Source organism: Haemaphysalis longicornis, unplaced genomic scaffold (genome assembly GCF_048455015.1).
Source record: "Haemaphysalis longicornis isolate Haplotype H1 unplaced genomic scaffold, Haemaphysalis longicornis Haplotype H1 scaffold_138, whole genome shotgun sequence".
Classification (NCBI taxonomy): Eukaryota; Metazoa; Arthropoda; class Arachnida; order Ixodida; family Ixodidae; genus Haemaphysalis; species Haemaphysalis longicornis.
In genome coordinates, this window is record NW_027526243.1 from 543,071 (window position 1) to 551,322 (window position 8,252).

Genomic DNA, 8,252 nt, shown 5'->3' on the forward strand with positions numbered 1-8,252 from the left:
AAAATCTCGACATAGCATATATATATATACATGCAATGATGATAATGATGGGTACATATTACTATCATCATCTTACCACCGTCATGGGGTACAACAAGTGAAGTGGTATGTATGTAAGAATAAAAATCTTCGAACAAGGTAGCGACCACACTTGTTGCCAACGTTTCAGCAAGACACTTCCTTTCATCAGAGAGTGGGAGAGAGATAGACATAGTTCGGGGGCTGGTCCAGCTCCGAAAATAAAAACTTCCCGCCTGAGGCCTCGAGCAAGCGGGGCCTGGTGACTTTCTCGTCAAGGTAATGAAAAATCAAAGTGAGAACGTGCTTAAACAGGCAAACATCGCTGACCTGCCGGTGACTATAACCCAGCTCTGCACACTTGTAGCGTAGCGTGGTGCCATCTATGTTAGTATAACGAAAATGTAGTGTGGTGAGTCGGTCTGTTGGTCGTGAGCGGGATCGAGAACCGAGACTTGGCTGGACCCTGTCCTTTCTTTGCTTCCGCCCACGCTTCGCGCCGCCAAAAGGCTGACGCTTGTGGCAGCTCCCCGCTGCCCTCGTTATGCACGGAGGCTCGCAGTTAACCGCCGTCGCCGAATGCTAACGCCTGAGGCAGCTCCCCCGCTGTCCTCGTTAGCCCGGACCAGAGTCCGTCAATGCTTTTCGAAAAGCATTGACGGACTCTGCCCGGACGCTCGTCCTCTGCCGCACCTAGTCGCGTACTGCGTTCGAAGATTGAAGCATCTCAGTCTGCTTTTAAATGTGGAGCATTTCTTAGGCTCGCGATGTCACTCGTCGATGTTGTCGGCGCCGTCCACACGCTCACTGCGCATGCGCGTCGCGTCGAGGCGCAGGTGCGCGTCTCCCCCGTACCCTCCTCGCTCTCAACAGCAGGTGCGGCGGGCGTGATTCCGTCTCGCTGTGGGCGGTAGCCAAGAAGTTCCGGTGACGTCACCAACAAACAAAACACCAAAATAAAAGAAATGCTACGCAATCAGGAGAGTTTGCAAGTCAAGTTTATTTGCAAACCTAAAATGTAAACTGATTAAAAGCTTTTCAACTATAAAACGTTCCTTCTGTGAGTACCTTCAGAGATCGTTTACGCGTGTTGCGCCATCTGTTAATACACACAGAAAAAAGCATCCTCCATGAAAAAGGCAAAAAAGGGTCGAATGTCGGCTGCTTTGCTCGGCTAACTCTAGCCCCTGTTCTGTGGTTCGGCCGTGGCTCGACACGGGCGTCGGACGACAAAATCGACGAAACGTCGGGCATCAGGCATACATACCATTTCACGCCTTTAAGTGAGCCGCGTAAGCATTGTTGGCACGCCGGTGGCACAACTTAATTTTCAGTAAAGCAGAGCGTAGCGAGTGACATCGTCGATGGAGAAAGCGCATCCGCTAAGGGAACAGGAGTGCTTAACGTGAGTACGCTGCGTTCTTTGCTTAACTGGATGTATTCTTATCAGCTGTTTTGTCTTAGTACTCGGGGAAGTTCCGTACGAAGGTTGATAAGCCCAGGTGAACTGTCACCTGCGCTTCTCAACGTTCTCATGAGAATGAGGCCTCGAGTATTTCTTGACTGTGTGGCTAACTCCGATTTCATTTAATTTATGCTATGACGTTCGTGGAGTAACTGCTATATTGAATGTTTTCAAGGCACAGAAATGGGGCCTAGCGTGCAACTGGCGAAATTACCCGATAGATTTTTACAATTGGTAAAAGTCTACAGAGTGTTACATGATCATGCGACAATGTGTAGACTGTGATTTCTTTATTTTTACCCGACCTTAAAGCGGTGCAGCCTTGATTTTTACTCTACCGGCCGCACCGCTTCTGCTCACTGACTAGACAGAGCCAGTGTAATTAATAGTAGTAAGTTACAATTTTTATATGCCCCCCTCACTTCATGTCATTTCTTATGTAGTGGGTTTATCATTCGTAGGTAATGAACTTGTACTGCTAGCAAACAACTATTTAAGAACTCGCGAGGAGCAACGGGTAAAGGAAAGCAAAACGCAGTCATATAGAAGCATAGGGCTCTTTGGGGGTATAACAAATAGGAAGTAGTGAGAAGAATGTGGAAAGGAGTAATTGTTCCGGGTCTCACGTTTGCGAATGCAGTACTCTGCTTAAGCAAAAATCAGACGCTCTAGCATGCCTTGAAGTGAGCCAGAGAACTGTAAGCCGTTTGAAATTAGGAGCGCATGGTAGAACAACTAACGAAGCAGTGCAGGGAGATATGGGCTGGGCGTTGTTTGAAGTTCGAGAAGCTCCAAGTAAAATGTTTTATGGGAGGTTGAGAGCAATGGATCAACGTAGGTGGAAAGCTAGTTTTTAGGTACCCTATACATGAAAAGCGTGCATGTGCAGCGGCTAAGGAGGACTAGAAGGCTAACGATGAAATATGGAAAGAACAGTGGAGAATCAAAGACAGCCAAGGTAACCAAAAAAGAAGCAAGGCAGATAGCAAAACTTCAGCCCTGTTGAGGCGATGAAAGGCAGAGAGGGAAATGTTGCGTAGGACCACCGGCAGCAGAAAAAATGTGTATTTTGTGTTTGCTCTAGGACCAGTGCTAGCAATAGACGAAGAGTATAAGACATGGGTATATTAGTTTTTTTTTATAAGATGACACGTTGTCACCCTGCTACAAAGGGGATACCACTAGCAATCATCATCGTTGTTCTTAAGTTGCACCCGAGTAAACTTCAACTGAGCTTGGGTGATAGGTGACTGCTGTGTACACGTATCAGTAGAGAGCATGTCCTGTAATGTGGGCTGGCACTGTGCTTGTGCTTCAGTGACAACATGGCGATAAGAGTGGGTGTGAAGAATGGAGCGTCTTGTTTTTACGAACGAATGTTTGTTTATCATTTTCTTGTTTCGTGTACATATATGCGTGTTTCCTTGTTTCTTAGGGCATAAACCGAGTTGAAGTCTAGCGTGTGTTTCATCCTTACCTTTTTTTCGTCCAGTGTCATGTTCGCTAGCAGTACGAGCTCATTGGTTAGCAGCAAACTCGCCCAACTTGGGGCTTTAATCGTTTTTGTTCGTAAGGTTTGTTCTGGCTTCTTCACTATATGGTGCCTATAGCTGTTGTGCAGCTACTGCTCTGTTGTAGTTTCAGGCCAAGTACATTTACAGTCTTTACTGTTGAGATGGGTTTCCTGTCTATGTTGATTGCCATCGTGGTGGGTGGCAGGTATGTTTTTTCTGGGGTTATTTTGTGGTTTCAGAATAACTCTGATTTTTCCACTGAGCATTTTAGTCAAAGAATTACTCCAGGCACTCAGAATCAGTCAGTTCAAAAAGTTAAGAACTAGCCACAGGGATAAAGGAAACTATAGCGACTGGGCTACCGATTACATGACACATTATACATAACCACCAATTACATATCCGGGACACTGACAGTAGTGCCTATGCCCAAAAGCGTGAACACGGCACTCCACCATGGCTGAAAGCTAGACAGATGTTGTTACATAGAAAGAACATACAGGAATTCACTGTATATGTGCTACATAGATACTGCCATTATAGAAATACTAGTGGCATAGCAACCACCTGTGCTCACAACCCAACCCAGAGACAAGCTATCACTGCCAGTACTTATGGGCAACCTCACCCACTCTAAGGAGAAGCAGCAGCAATATTTCTAGTTATCAATTCAGGTCAGCAACATGCTTGACCACAGACTATTTGGGGCTCCCAAAATGCCTGCAAACAGTAGGCAAGGGAGTGCATTGGCAGAACAGCCCACAAAATGGCAGTCGGCTGCAGATCAAATAACCCAATCAAAACCATGTAGGCACCTGGCCAGGAAACTCTAGAGGGTAATCAACAGGCTCATGTGCCCTACCGTAACCTGACAGCCCCAAATAATTTTTCTGTCCCTGTAATGACTGTAGATTCTGAAATACTAAAACCTACCACAAAGCAACTCAAATCGAAGTCCCATCCCCTCTACCCAAGTTACGACGACAGAATGAAACCGCACTCTGCTGTATTCAAACAAACACCTTCACCCACCTCTCCAGACTACACAAACCTTACCCAACCCAATACCCGAAGCTGTCCCCCAAGTGCAACCAACTAGTCGCCCTCTACCATACAGCAGCAATGTACGACTAAATTAACAAGCCCCCCCTAACAGAAAATCAGTGGAATGACATCCTGGCTTGCGCCAGCTATGACAGGCAGTGCCAAACAGTCGCCAGAGCAGCCACCGCCACCTTGGAAGCTGGAGCCCTGGACTAGGGTCACCCACCTTGCCGTAGCAATCAATAAATAATTTCTATCGCTCTCTCTCATAGGCCCGGGACACAATACTGATTATTGAAACGTGTACACTAACTTGCTGCCCATGGCTTTCAGGACAGTGTCTTGAAACTTGTAGCTCAAAGCCGCCTTTGTGATGAATTATATCTGCACAGAGTAAGTTGAGCTGTTGTGAATCAAATGTAAATTTATCTTGCGCCATTTAATCGTGCTGTTCTTGTGCAGGCATCGGCTCAGGATACCAGTGGAGGGAGGTTCCACATGATGCATTCCGAAAAGTGGTGGTAATTTTCTTTTGCAACAAAGCATCAACTTGCATTCTGGTGAAAATGGTGTTGTTAGTTCATACTAATGTGTGAATTGCGTATACATGTTGCGTCATATATGTGCAGTGACATTTCAGGAAAAAGTATTGGTTAGATGTGTTGCTCAAAGACATTTAGCCCACCTTAGTGGCTGCGCTTAGTGTACTGTGAAACAAAGCACCCTACAAAGCAGGTTATTGTGATGCACAAAAACAGCATATAGAACAAGCATCCTTCCATGGGAGCATTTTTTATGGAACAGGCAGACTTCCACAATGTGAAGCTGTGTGGAACATGGCCTAGTGCGTGAAAGCCAGGCCCAACTTGTGTATTACAGATACCCTTGTACTTCCAAAACATTTAGAAACTGCCCATGCAGTAGCATGATATGCCAAGATCATTTTTCAGTGCTTACGCAGGGTAACTGCACACATTCAATTAATAAACTCAGTTTTCTCAAACACCCTATGTACACAACTGTGTACATTTCAACCCTGCGATTTTTTACAAAAGAAAATACCAAAGCTGAAAGTTTTCACTAGTTTAGCATAATTTTGTATCCTTCATCTAACAGTGAAGATTTTATGGCCATCTTGTGGCTAGTAAGGTTACTAAGAGCGTAAACAAACAAAATGGTGACGCACGCACGCGATGGCCTCAGTGGGGGGCTTTTCAGCTCTTTCTCCTCGTTTTCTCAAAAAACTTGGGGCCCTAAAAAATATAGTAGCTATGCATATCACACAAATATATACGTATGTGGAAATATTCAGCACTACTTGACGCTCCTGACCTCTGTAACGCTAGGTACACAATTCTGTACGACTAAAAAAAAAGTACGATTGTGCTGGGCTCAGTAACATGCCAATTCATCTTATTTGGTGAGATACAGAGCATAGAAAGAAAAAGAAAAAATTAGAAGCGGGAAATAGCGAGCAGCGTCTGAAAGGGTTAAATCTTTCAGCAAGACATAGCGCTTACATTGCCATAATCTTGGCAATGGTGGGGTCCACATTAATTGCTCAGCACCCACAGCATATAACTTTACTAATATCATCAAGGTGATTCAGAATAAAATTTCCTCGCTCAGTGGGCAGTCCAAAAACTAAAGCAACATTTCTATTTCTACCATTGCTTAACATAACCATTTTTTGTTTTCTTTACTGCTCCTGTAGTAACTCATTCTTGCTACCTGATGACATGTTTTCAGCATATAGCTCACGCACGTGCATCGGCGTTGGGAGGAGGGAGGCAAACCCAGCCGTTGCATCGCTGGGGGAGGGAAAGCGCAGGGGGAGGGGGCAAGTGCCCCTTTCGCACCGCCCTGCCAATGCCCATGCTCATGTGCATAAATGAGGACACACATACAAAAAAGTATGGAGTTAAGAATTCAAATTTTCCTCTGGTGTTGAAGAATAAATGAAACGTTGTTTCATAGTAGTGTCAGTAATAATGACACTTCCACTTATATTCATTGATATTTGAACTGTTTGGGGTGTGCCACTTTCTTTTTGTTTGTATTATTTATGTACATGCAGTATGCCGTACGATCTGTACCATATTGACCTTGCATATTTCTCTGTGTATCTTTCTTTTTCCCTGGTTCTTGGTGTTTTACCTCTTGCTTTCTTTAGTTATAACCTGTACTCCATGTTGTGTATTCCGCTATGTAAAGCCTTTCAGGGTGCTTAGAGTATCTAAAATGCAATCCAACCTGTGCTGCCAATGCTCAATGTGGGGTTTTATGGGTAAATTGTTCCATGCCTCAATTTCCAGGACTTCAGAATGTTGCTGGCCTTGACTGTAGTATTTATAACCACACCACTCAAATATAGATAAATCAGTTGTGTCGAGTTGTGTTTGCAGTGTCACATTTATGCTGGTACTGTTGTGTTTGTTTAGGTTAATGCACGCAGAAAGTTTTGGAACATCTTAGCACTTCTTGTGGTGTAGTGAATGCGAAAGTATTAGTGTTGAATTATGGAAGCGATGTGCTATTACCATGTGTGACCATTTTTCACGGCTGCTGTTTGATGTAGACAGTTCAGAGTCCATCGCAGTATACATGGCACCGACAAAATTTGTAAAACAAGTGTTGCATGGAAGGCAGCTCAATCATTCTATGCATGGCAGTGACTTGGGGCATACGGTGACACGTGTCCAGTCTTACACACGTGTCCTTTCGTTATCGTCATCATCCTTTTCCCTTTGCAACATTTTCTTTCACTTTTGATAGCTATGGCTGACAGGCTTGCCCATTTGTCCCTGTAGCCTTTCATATATGCTGTGGGCGGAAACAGGCTTTGTTACTCTAACTTTAGCCTTGCTTAAAATTCACTGCTACAGGCAACTGTTGTTAGCTTGAAGTCACAAACTTCGGGTTATTTGAACTGGTGTGCTGGTTCCAGCAATTTTATGTGCAATCCAATGGAAGACATTGCTCAATAATTTGAAGCTAAAACCTATTATATTGGTTAATTGGCCAAAAGTTATTTTGAGTAAAGGGCATCGAGGTGACTGTCATTTATATATAAAATTCAAAAATTTCAGGTGGAAAAACAGTGGGGTGTTCTGTGCTGGCGTGGTGCCACCGCAGCTGAGGCTTGTACAGTTGACAAAGTGGGGGGTTGGTCGGAACTCGCTCAATCCTATGCATCTGTCTCTTTTATGGTCCTCAGACTTCTTTGGTGCTCACAGCACCGTGTGAGCGAGTTTTGTGGTGGATGCTTCGATTTTAGCGATAAGTCTCAACTATCGTGGCAACCGGTGTCACACACTCGACTTTGCTGCAAAAGTCAAGATTCTGAATGAAATCAAGAAGGCAGACTTGCTATGCAATAACAACAATGCTGTTCTTGTGCCTTTTGTTTAATTGAAAGTTCGGTTAATTGGAGGTTTCTTGCAGCCCACGTTGACTTCATATTAGTGAAAGTTGACTCACTGTACCCATGTAAATAGCATGCTCAAATTTCTTCAGTAGCACTGTGTATGTATTCATAACACATTTTTAATCCAGAGGCCATAACCCTTTCTCTAGGTTGCCCATTAACCAGCTAGAATCTTCAAGCTCTGGTTGTCTAGGGGATCTGTGCTCACTTAGCATTCTGGAAGATCCTGCTTTGAATCCATTTACCAAATTTCTTTTTCAACTCAATTAGTTACTTTGTAGGAGGTTCTCTGGGACATGTGGCATCATGCTTAGTATTCATGGGCTCATTTTTTATCCTTTGAGTGGTCCGCCATATATTCTGCGCTGTGCGTCGCCCATTCTGTGTACCATCCTTTGGGCATTTTGTATGCCATGGATGCCGGATTTTTGACTGACATAGTTAACTAATGCTTTCGCAATAAAAGCTTATCATGCTCTTCGCCACACTCTAGTGAAGCCAACGTAAGGGTGTATGTCATGTGGTGAAACCTGGGCCCACCTTGGTTTTTGTTCGTTATGAGCTATGCTAGGATGGAAAACATACCTGCAAACTCTTCCGATTGTACAGGAATGGCCATAAATCTCCCGGAAAACTGCCCCAACCATGCCGTGGAAAAAAAAAAGCGTCAAGTGGCACCGCTGCATTGTAATTGCCATAATGAGTTAGGTAGCCAGCTGAAATCAGCAGAAGTTGTGTACAAGCCTTTTGAGCTCGAAGAGTGTGTAGGACTTTTTATAGTTCT

At 44.3% G+C, this 8,252-nt stretch overlaps 1 long non-coding RNA gene across 1 annotated transcript; it reads left to right on the forward strand.

Annotated features, from left to right (window-relative positions):
- Positions 1 to 883: 883 nt before the first annotated feature.
- LOC144164765 (uncharacterized) lies at positions 884 to 7,955 on the forward strand. The gene is made up of 2 exons (XR_013321240.1): positions 884 to 1,423; positions 4,504 to 7,955. It is a non-coding gene; the product is annotated as an uncharacterized LOC144164765 (long non-coding RNA).
- The last annotated feature ends 297 nt before the right edge of the window (positions 7,956 to 8,252 follow it).